Raw genomic sequence first — 11,833 nt, forward strand, 5'->3', positions numbered from 1 at the left:
TGACTGTGGATGAGCCGTGTGGATTCCCTGGTTTCTCATATGCCCGGTTCCTTTATTCAGCCTCTGATAGAAGCTATGGTTATTTCCATATAGAGATCAAACAGCTGTTCGACCTCATCAAATGGGAGTCTCCGTGTGTCCAGAGCCTGGATCTCTCTCTCTCTCTCTCTAAACCTTCCTCCCTCTCAACTGCTGTCTCTCTCTCACTCACACACACACACTCTCTCTCTCTTTCAATCTCTCTCTCTCAAAGAAAAATATCAGTGCTTGCTTCGGCACTGTAAAATGGGAATGATGCAGAGAAAATTAGCGTGCATGGCCCCTGCGCAAGGACAGCATGCAAATTCGTGAAGGGTTCCATGTTTTTAGAAAGTATAATCGGAGCACCAAGGCTAAATAAGAAATACCACTGGTACTGGTCAGATGCGATACCTGAAAATTGTATACTGCAGATTCCGGCATGAACTCCACGGAAGAGCAACACCCAAACCCCAAAGGGCAGCTGTTGCAGCATCCAGTTCCTCTTAAGGGTTTTAATGCGTAGTTGTGCAATAAATGTTCTGGCATTAAAAATACGAAAATTAAAACAGAAAAATATCAGTGGAAAAATATTTTATCCTTACCTACCTATTGATTGTCTCTCAAATTTTATAATCCCTTTCTGAAATTGCTTTTTTTTTTTTTTTTAATCATTGATTTGGATCCAAGGGTCCTTCAAATTTTAAATTGCTATGATTCTAGAATGTTCTTTTCTTTTCGTAAGTAAGTACTCCATTTAAAATAAAAAAGTTTCCCAAACAAAGGGTGAAGCCCTCCTCTATCTCCTCATCCTGAATGTGTATGGCTTTATTCTTTTCAAAGGCTTTTTCTACTTACTATTTAATTTGACCTGAGAAGTAACTGTGGCAGTCTGGGTAGATATAATTTCAAACAAGTGCCATTCTTTCAAACAAACGGCATAAAGGTGACCTGTGTGCATTAGGACCTGCCTTTGTGTAACAAAGGGAAGCCACTGAGACTATGTGTTTGTATTTATGTTTACATAAAGGAACACTTAGGGGTGGTGTGATAATTGAGCAGGTACTGGGCAGAGAATTGCACCAAGACTTTTTGCTGAATACCTTGTATTGTTGAATTTTTTTTAGCTATGTGAATACAATATCTACTCAAAAATAAAAAAAAATAGTAAATTAAAAAAGTTGACTTGGGTTGGTTCAATTGGCCTTTGGGAGTTGTTTGACCAAAACATACAGTCAAAAATAGGCAAAATTTATAAAAAAGGATCAGTGTGTTTGTCACTGTCTGCTGAACTCACCATGAATTAGGGGATAGAGGCTTCAAAAGGCCTGGTAAGATAAAAAAAAAAAAAAAAATTTTTTTTTTTTTTTATGCTTCTGAAAAATCAGCCCAGGAAAACCTTATGGAGCACAGTTCTACTCTGACACTCACGCGGTCACCCTGAGCTGGAACTGGCTCCACGGCAACTGGTTTTCTTTTGGTTTGGCTTCACAGAAACTGGTTGACTTAGAACCATGCAGAACCCTCAGGGGATGGCATAGAATATTCTCGAAAGTATGGAGGTGGATGTAGATAGGAAGGAAGTGTGCTGAGGAAACCACAACGACGCTCCTTCTCTGAATGTAGCACGCAGGACTGAAAATTTGGAAAACTGAGGCATAGGCACTTGGGGTGAAGTTTTCAAGTGGTACCATTTTCTTGTTACCTTTAATATGATAAACTATCTCAAAAAGCTGGCGTGATAACGAACATTCTCTTTCAACAAAGAGACCGAAGGGTGGAGGTCTTCACTTCACGGAGCAGCCTGGGCCACTGCTACTGGTCTCCAGGAGGGGGCTACTCACCAGGCATGCGGTGTTGTTGATGGGTGTTGTCGAGTTGATTTCTACTCATTGTGACCCAATGTGACAGAGCAGAACTGCCCCATAGGGTTTCCTAGGCTGTTACTTCACCAGAGCAAATCACCAGGTCTTTCTCCTGTGGAGCCTATAAAATGGGTAGGTTCAAACCACCAACCTTTAGGTTGGCAGCTGAGTGCTTAAGCATTGTGCCACCAAGGCTCCTTACCAAGGGCATAATTAATTGAAGTTAAGGGTCCATCTGAACTCCAGCTGTAGTCTAAGAGCCGTTAACAAAAGACAGCCATTCCCTTGGCTCATTTGCTTTCCTTATATTTTTCCAAATTCATGGCAAATACTATCCTCTAGTCTCCCGTTTCTCTTCATGAATGCCTTATGGATGAGACACCACGAGAAAATTACTGACAGCACGCAACAGACGTTTTTCTTTCTTTTCCTTCCTTCCTTTCTTTTTCTTTCCTTTCTTTCTTCCTTCCTTCCTTCCTTCCTTCCTTCCTTCCTTCCTTCCTTCCTTCCTTCCTTCCTTCCTTCCTTCCTTCTTTCCTTCCTTCCTTCCTTCTTTCCTTCTTTCTTTCTTTCTTGTCTTTCTCTTTCTGTCTTTCTTTCTTTCTCTTTCTCTCTCTCTCCCTCTTTCTTCTTACAGCAAAGCTTCAAAAACACATCTCACTTTGTCTAAAAAGAGCACTATGATTGATCCATTTTATTTTTGGTGGCTGCTATAAACACCTGGGCAGGGAAGAGAAGGAGGAGAAAGTAAAAACAGAAGTGGATTCATCGGCTGGAGACGGTATTTATGTGTAAGTGATACTAAGACTAAACCGTGTAACTCAATAGTGAAATGGCAGGTTTTAGGGCTGTTGCCATTAAGAAAATAATGTTAACACAAGACACGTGTGGGTGCTGGCCAGCCACATCCCCAGAGCTCCTGGGTAGCCCAGACTTCAAGGCTGAAGACTCAAACCCAGCTCACATCCTTTGCTGTGGTCCAGGTCAGAACCCAGTAATGTAATTTTCTGGCAAATCGAAGGAATCCGTATGTTCTCCATGACACATCAGGTGCTTTTGTTTTGTTTATTAGATCATGGAATCATTGACCTTGAGAGCTTTGTGATCTCTAAGTTTTCCTTGGCCTTCTAGAGGAGCAGCCCAGAGAGGTTAACTGACTTACCCAATGTTACACAGTGGGCCAGTTGCAGAACCAAGGCCAGCACCCAGATATTAATAGGTGTTTTTTGGCCAGAGATGCCAAAAAAAATAAATAAATAAGGTGGATTGCATGTCACCTCTAATTAAGCACCAGGCTTGGTTTGGGTACTTTTCTAATTCTGAGAGATTATTATTGATAGTATAGTCTCATACATCAAAGCCCTGAATCATAAACCAAACAAGAACAATAAAAACATGATTTAGGATTTCTTAACTTATAACTGCTGTCTCCTTTTTGAAGCCCCCTTTTTTTCTCTCTGGCTTATCTTTCAAGTCACAGTTTGTCAATTCTAATCGTGGTGACCCCACGTGTGCCCGAGTTGTTATGCGCCACAGGGTTTTCAATGGCTATGACCTTTCTTAAGGAGATCACCAGACCTTTCTTCCACAGCAACTCTGGGTGCATTCGAACCATCAACCTTTTGGGTAATAGCTGAGCGCTGAACTATTTGTACCACCCAGGGACTGCAGGTCTCAGTTTGAAGGTCACTAATCAGAAGCGCCCCCTGATCATCCAGCCCAAAAGTCACCATCCCACTATTACTTCCCAGTCGCTGTCTATCATCTTCCTTGTTTGTGTCCTTCACTGTCTGAAATTATCTTATTTGTTCATCTGTTGATTTGTTTATTGTCTGTCTCCACTTCTAGAATGTGACCTCCATGAAAGCAGAGATCTTTGACCTTTTTGCTCAATGCTGTATTTCCCGTATGTAGTAAAGTCGTCTGACATCTAGTTGATTCCAACTCATAGATACCCTATAGGAAAGAGTAGAACCACCCCATAGAGTTTCTAAGAAGTGACTGGTGGATTCAAACGGCTGACCTTTTGGTTAGCAGCCAGGCGTTTAACTTTAACCACTGTTCCACCAGTAGGTACTTAACATTTTTTTACATGGATGAGTGAGTTCCACTAACAAGATGTAACCTTTCCTTCCTTAGAACACCAGGAATCCTCTTTTACATACCTTGTCATGAATTGAATTATGTCTCCCCAAAAATGTGTGTATCAATTTGGCTGGGCCATGATTCACAGTATTGTGTGGTTGTCCTCCATTTTACAATTGTAATTTTATGTTAAAGAGGATTAGGGTAGGATTTTAACACCCTTAGCAAGGTCACATCCCTGATCCAAAGTAAAGGGAGTTTCCCCTGGGTGTGGCCTGTACCGCCTTTTATCTTATAAGAGATAAAAGGAAAGCAAGCAAGCAGAGAGTTGGAGACCTCATACCACCAAGAAAGAAGCACCAGGAGCAGAGTGTATCCCTTGGACCTGGGGTCCTGTGTGGAAAAGTTCCTAGTCCAGGGGAAGATTGACGAGAAGGACCTTCCTCCAGAGAGACAGAGAGGAAAAGCCTTCCCCTGGAGCTGACGCCCTGAATTTGGACTTCTAGCTTACTAGACTGTGAGAAAAAAAATTTCTCTTTGCTAAAGCCACCTACTTGTGGTATTTCTGTTAGAGCAGCACTAGATGACTAAGACACAACTTAAGGCACTAGTATTCTGTCTTGAAAGACTCACCCAGTCTACACCCTCTACCAGGTTGGAAGACCTTCGAAGGCGGATATTAGCCTTTGCAGTGGTGCTTGGAACTGTGTCCTGCCCATGTTGGTTGTACAATTTAATCGACACAGGCACACAGAGCAACAGGCTTTGGAGCCCATCCACAAATAAAAATCAACTCACAGTTTCTGGACCACTGAGATAAAGAAAGGCATGCATTGAAAGAGACCTTCCACCTCAACTAATTACTATGTTTTGGTCTCTCCTTTTCTTCTGGACTTGATGCTGGGCAGAGCCAAAACACTGTGTTGAACAAAGATATCTTGGACCAAGTTCTTGTTTGTGTCTTCTAAACAGCTACTCCCAGCTGGCTTTATTTAAGTGATCATGGGATAAAATTTCATCACAATCTCCAATGAATGTGATGAAAGATTGCTTCATCTATCCTCTCCAGGGTTGGCGCTCAGCTCAGAGGTACCTCAGCCCAAGAAGGGACATAGACATTCAGGAAGTCACCACCCCAGTAGAGAGCCCTCACCCCTTTCAACCAAATCCTTCTATAAGTTGTACCTTTTTCTTACTTGTGTTCCCTACTTTGAGGCTGTCACAACATTGACCAAGACCACCAGTATAAATGGTTCAGCAGTGTCTTTGGAATTGATAGATCCGAGTTCTAATCACAACTGTCTTACTTATGGGCTGGGTAAGTGGGCCACTGGACCTCAGCTACCACATCTGAAAAATGGGAATAATACATGACTTGCATGGTTGATCCAAAGAGTAAATGTTTGTGAAGGGCCTGGCACAAATAGCCGCTTAATGAAGGGTACATATTACTACTCATATTACCACTGTTACTTTCCCTTGTACTTAAATTCCTAGGCCATTTCTATGCCTAAAAGGCCCCGTATAACCTGAGCTTTGTCCCACCTCGAGACCAGGAAAAGAAACTCTGAGCAGCTGAGAGAACATGAGTATAACCAAAAGCCAAAAAAAAAAAAAAAAAAGACTAGGCGCTCTTCCACTTCATCTAATTTGGCTGGCCTGCTCAGTGTCCTCAGGCAGGCAGAGACACAAAGAAAGTTGTCAGCAGAATCCATACGCAGTACCTTACCGGAACACAGAGTGCAACTAGGGGTGGGATGGACAAGAGACATTCTCCCTGCTGGCCCCCAGTACGTGCTACATAGTCCTTGGAACCTTGACAGAGGCTCCAGTGGTGGTAATTTTCTAGGATGTATTTAGAGAAAGGAGTGGTGCAGATGGAGATCAAAAGCTGACTTTGTTGGGTGTTTGTTTGCAGGGCGGGAGTTGTCTCCTGGTTTTACTTGAATTTCCCTCTGGGTAATTTCCAGGGTTCTGTCAGCCCTGGAGCACCTGCTGGAAGAGCTCTGTCCTCTCCTCTTGGATGGGATAAGGAGTAGAGAGGAACAAGTCCTCACTCTGATCGCCCTGGAAGCCTAGAACAGGGCTCAGCAGACAATATGGCAGCCAGTGTCCAATGGCGACTTCTCAGGAGCTTGGAGGACTTAGGCACCACAAAGGCACCTCTGACCTTCAGTCAAAGACTCAGGAGCTCTCATTCAATGCTGTTAACGAAATGCCAAGGATCCTTGGTGGCACGATGGTTAAGCACTTGGCTGCTAACCTAAAGGTTGGCAGCTTGAACCCACCTAGTGGCTCCACAGGAATAAGACCTGGCAATCTGCTTCCATAAAGGTAACAGCCTAGGAAACTCTACGGGACGGCTCTACTCTGTCACCTGGGGTCACTATGAGTCGGAATTGACTTGATGGGGCACCCAACAGTAACAGCGGAATGCCACATCCACCCTTTCTTTAACTGCCTTTAAAATATCCCTGGTTTTTAATAGGACTTTTACCTACTTGGCTGGAACTGTGGAGGAAGCAATGTGGGTTTTTGCATTTGATTTGAGTTTTAAGTTCCTAGTTCCGTCTTTGTACTGTGGGGTAGGGGGGTGACGAGGGAACTAGCAGTGCCCCAGTGTTGAGTTAGGTACTTTCCATGGATGACCTCAATTAATTCTTACAGCAGTACCACCAGGTGGAAACTAAGCCCTTGTTTTCAACAGATGTGGGAACCAAGGCCAAGAAAGGGAACATTTATACAGTGCCAACTCTCCTCTGGGTAATATAATAGGCTACTCATCCTGTGTGACAGAAAGACATGTACTGTGGGGGCTTGTGTGTTTCTGTGATGCTGGAAGCTATGCCACCAGTATTCAGATAGCAGCAGGGTCACCCATGGAGGACAGGTTTCAGCTGAGCTTCCAGACTAAGACAGACTAGGAAGAAGGACCTGGTAGTTTACTTCTGAAAAGCATTAGCCAGTGAAAACCTTATGAATAGGAGCGGAACATTGTCTGATATAGTGCGGGAAGATGAGCCCACCAGGTTGGAAGGTGCTCAAAAGATGACTGAGGAAGAACTGCTTCCTCAAAGTAGAGTCGACCTTAATGACGTGAATGGAATAAAGCTTTTGGGACCTTCATTTGCTGATGTGGCATTACTCAAAATGAGAAGAAACAGCTGCAAATATCCATTAATAATCAGAACCTGGAATGTACAAAGTATGAATCTAGGAAAATTGGAAATCATCAAAAATGAAATGGAATGCATAAACATCGATATCCTAGGCATTGGTGAGCTGAAATGGACTGGTGTTGGCCATTTTGAATCAGACAATCATATTGTCTTCTATGCTGGGAATGACAACTCGAAGAGGAATGGTGTTGCATTCATCATCAAAAAGAACATTTCAAGATCTATCCTGAAGTACAATGCTGTCAGTGATAGGATAACATCCATACACCTACAAGGAAGACCAGTTAATACGGCTATTATTCAAATTTACACACCAACCACCAGGGCCAAAGATGAAGAAATAGAAGATTTTTATCAGCTGTTGCAGTCTGAAATTGATCAAACATGCAATCAAGATGCATTGATAATTACTGGTGATTGAAATGCAAAAGTTGGAAACAAAGAAGAAGGATCAGTAGTTGGAAACTATGGCCTTAGTGATAGAAACAAAGCTGGAGATCGAACGATAGAATTTTGCAAGACCAACGACTTCTTCATTGCAAATACCTTCTTTCACCAACATAACGGCGACTATACACATGGACCTCCCCAGATGGAACACACAGAAATCAAATTGACTACATTTGTGGAAAGAGACAATGGAAAAGCTCAATATTATCAGTCAGAACAAGGCCAGGGGCCGACTGTGGAACAGACCATCAATTGCTCATATGCAAGTTTAAGCTGAAATGGAAGAAAATCAGACCAAGTCCACGACAGCCAAAATATGACCTTGAGTATACCCCACTTGAATTTAGAGACCATCTAAAGAATAGATTTGACGCATTGAACACTAGTGACTGAAGACCAGATGACTTGTGGAATGACATCAAGGACATCATACATGAAGAAAGCAAGAGGTCATCAAAAAGACAGAAAAGAAAGTAAAGACCAAGATGGATGTCAGAGGAGACTCTGATACTTGCTCTGCAAAGTCGAGCAGCTAAAGCAAAAGGAAGAATTGATGAAATAAAAGAACTGAGCAGAAGATTTCAAAGGGCCTCTCGAGAAGACAAAGTATTATAACGACATGTGCAAAGAGCTGGAGATGGAAAGCCAAAAGGGAAGAACATGCTCAGTGCTTCTCAAGCTGAAAGAACTGAAGAAAAAATTCAAGCCTGGAGTTGCAATAGTGAAGGATTCCATGGGGAAAATATTAAACAACACAGGAAGCATTGAAAGAAGATGGAAAGAATACACAGAGTCATTATACCAAAAAGAACTAGTCAATGTTCAACCATTTCAAGAGGTGGTGTATGATCAGGAACCGATGGTACTGAAGGAAGAAGTCCAAGCTGCTCTGAAGGCACTGGCAAAAAACAAGGCTCTAGGAATTGATGGAATATCAACTGAGATGTTTCAACAAACAGATGCAGTGCTGAAGGTGCTCGCTCATCTATGCCAAGAAATATGGAAGACAGCTTCCTGGCCAACTGACTGGAAGAGATCCATATTTATGCCTATTCCCAAGAAAGGTGATCCAGCCGAATACATAAATTATAGAACAATTATCATTAATGTCACACACAAGCAAAATTTTGCTGAAGATCATTCAGAAACAGCTGCAGCAGTATATCGACAGGGAACTGCCCGAAATTCAGGCCGGTTTCAGAAGAGGACGTGGAACCGGGGATATCATTGCTGATGTCAGATGGATCTTGGCTGAAAGCAGAGAATACCAGAAGGATGTTTACCTGTGTTTTATTGACTGTACAAAGGCATTCGATGGTGTGGATTATAACAAATTACGGATAACATTGCAAAGAATGGGAATTCCAGAACACTTAATTGCGCTCATGAGGAACCTTTACATAGATCAAGAGGCAGTTGTTTTGACAGAACAAGGGGTGATACTGATTGGTTTAAAGTCAGGAAAGGTGTGTGTCAGGGTTGTATTCTTTCACCATACCTATTCAATCCGTATGCTGAACAAATAATCTGAGAAGCTGGACTATATGAAGAAGAACATGGCATCAGGATTGGAGGAAGACTCTTTAACAACTTGCGTTATGCAGATGACACAACCCTGCTTGCTGAAAGTGGACTTGAAGCACTTACTGATGAAGATCAAAGACCACAGCCTTCAGTATGCATTGCACCTCAACATAAAGAAAACAAAAATCCTCACAACTGGACCAATGAGCAACATCATGAAAAATGGAGAAAAGATTGAAGTTGTCAAGGATTTCATTTTACTTGGATCCACAATCAACAGCCATGGAAGCAGCAGTCAAGAAATCAAAAGATGCATTGCAAAAAAAAAAAAAGATGCATTGCATTGGGCAAACTGCTGCAAAGGACCTCTCCAAAGTGTTGAAGAGCAAAGATGTCATCCTGAAGACTAAGGTGCTCCTGACCCAAGCCATGGTATTTTCAATCTCATCATATGCATGGAAGCCCTGGTGGTGTAGTGGTTAAATGTTACGGCTGCTAACCAAAGAGTCGGCAGTTCAAATCCGCCAGCCAACCCTTGGAAACTCTATCGGGTGGTTCTACTCTGTCCTATAGGGTCGCTATGAGTCAGAATTGACTCAACAGCACTGGGTTAATCATATGCATGTGAAAGCTGGACAATCAATAAGGAAGGCTGAAGAAGAACTGACGCCTTTGAATTGTGGTGTTGGCAAAGAATATTGAATATACCGTGGACTGCCAAAAGAACGAACGGATCTGTCTTGGAAGAAATACAACCAGAATGCTCCTTAGAAGCAAGGATGTCGGGACTGCGTCTTACATACTTTGGACATGTTGTCGGGAGGGATCAGTCCCTGGAGAAGGGCATCATGCCTGGCAGAGTACAGGGTCAACAGAAAAGAGGAAGACCCTCAACGAGGTGGATTGACACAGTGGCTGCAACAATGAGCTCAAGCATAACGATTGTAAGGATGGCTCAGGACGGGGCAGTGTTTCATTCTGTTGTGCATAGGGTCACTATGAGTCGGAACCGACGTGACAGCACCTAACAACAACATCCTGTGTATTATACTACCCTGTGACATGGGTATTATAATTAAGTCTAATTTTAGACCAGTTGGAATCAGTTTAAACCAGTTGAGTTGATACCAACTCATCGTGACTCCATGTGTGTCAGAGAACTGTGCTCCATAGGGTTTTCAATGGCTGATTTTTCCGAAGTAGATTGCCAGGACTTTCATCTGAGGTGCCTCTAGGGAGGCTTGAACCTCCAAACTTTGTGTTATCAGCAAAGCATGTGTTCCATTTGCACTACCCAGGGATTCATAATTCTCATTTACAGACAAGAAAATGAGTTCTGAGCAGTCAAGGAATATATTCCAGGTCCATACAATTAATATGTGGTATCCCTGGCATTCGAACCCAAGAACAAGCTCTTTCTGCTCTGCCTCCTTCTCAAAACGAGGGTTATCACAAAGCAAGTGTTCTGGGCAAATCCAGCACGGCTCAGATGCCATGCTAAAGCACTGGGGCTTTTACCGCCCCCGCCGGATGGGGGTGAAGGTGGAGGGGAAGTTTTTTGTTAGCATGTTTCAAAAGTCAAGTGTCGAAACTTCCAGCCACCATCTGGGTGGGAAGAGCCTTGTCCTCCCACATGGCCCATGGCAGCCGGAACAGAGAGAAGCCAACAAGTCGATGGCAAACATGACCACAGCCCCCCTCTAAACCCACAGACGCCCTGAACCATGAGATTTACAATCACCAAGGGCCTTGCCTTGGACAGAAGTCAGCCCAGCATCAGGATCCAGGTGTCGGAGGCTCAACCCTCTCCAGCGTCAAAAATATCCTGCCCTTTACAAGTCCATTCGATTTCTCGGTTTTATTATCCAAAAGACTGAGATCTGAATCTCGGTTTGCAATACCAGTTACCAGCTGGTGGAATCACAGAGCAAAGCCCTTTCTCCTAGAATCAGCTTGCAGACCACGCCAAGCCACCAGATGGGCAGTAAAATCTTTTAAACAGCTGCCGTCTACAGCTATGCTACCGCTGAAGTTGTAAGTTTATTTTATAGGGATGGTGGGCAAGCAAAAGTCCTCAGATTGAAAATTAAAAATACCAAGTTGCAAAGGCCGGTTCATCCTTCCAGTATCTTCAGATGATAGCTGCTTCCTAGAGTTTAGTTTGGGGAAACTTGAAGTTCTTCTATATTCGAGGGCCAGAACGTGAAACTCTTATTGGTAACCTAGTGTAACTCTTGTTCTAACATAACAAGAACCACGACTATTCACGGGAGCACTTGCCATGTGCTTGTAGGTGTCATCTCATTTAATTCTCATGACAACTCCCATAAAGTAGATACTATTATTTGGCCCAAGAAGTCCTGGTGGTGCGATGGTTAAGTACTTGGCTGCTAACCGAAAGGTCAGCAGTTCAAACCCACCAGCAGCTCCTTGGGCAAAAATACCTGGCAATCTGCTCCCATAAAGATTACAGCCTAGGAAACCCTATGGGGCAGTTCTACTCTGTCCTATAAAGTCTTCATGAGTCACAATTGACTTGACAGCACACAACAACAATTGTTTGGCCCATTCCTGGATGGCTACTTTGAGGCTTACAGATATTTTGAGGTTAAAGATTTGCCCAGAATTCCACAGCTGGGAAGCACTAGAGACAGAATTCAAACTAAGGACTCCCTAACAACAAGGTCTGGGCCCTTACCCTTTGAGGATACT

At 43.1% G+C, this 11,833-nt stretch overlaps 1 non-coding gene across 1 annotated transcript; it reads left to right on the forward strand.

The window, feature by feature from the left end:
- The first annotated feature begins 262 nt into the window (after positions 1-262).
- LOC111752355 (U6 spliceosomal RNA) lies at positions 263-367 on the forward strand. The gene has a single exon (XR_002787323.1). It is a non-coding gene; the product is annotated as a U6 spliceosomal RNA (small nuclear RNA).
- Positions 368-11,833: the final 11,466 nt, after the last annotated feature.

The sequence above is a fragment of the Loxodonta africana genome, chromosome 21 (assembly GCF_030014295.1).
Source record: "Loxodonta africana isolate mLoxAfr1 chromosome 21, mLoxAfr1.hap2, whole genome shotgun sequence".
Classification (NCBI taxonomy): Eukaryota; Metazoa; Chordata; class Mammalia; order Proboscidea; family Elephantidae; genus Loxodonta; species Loxodonta africana.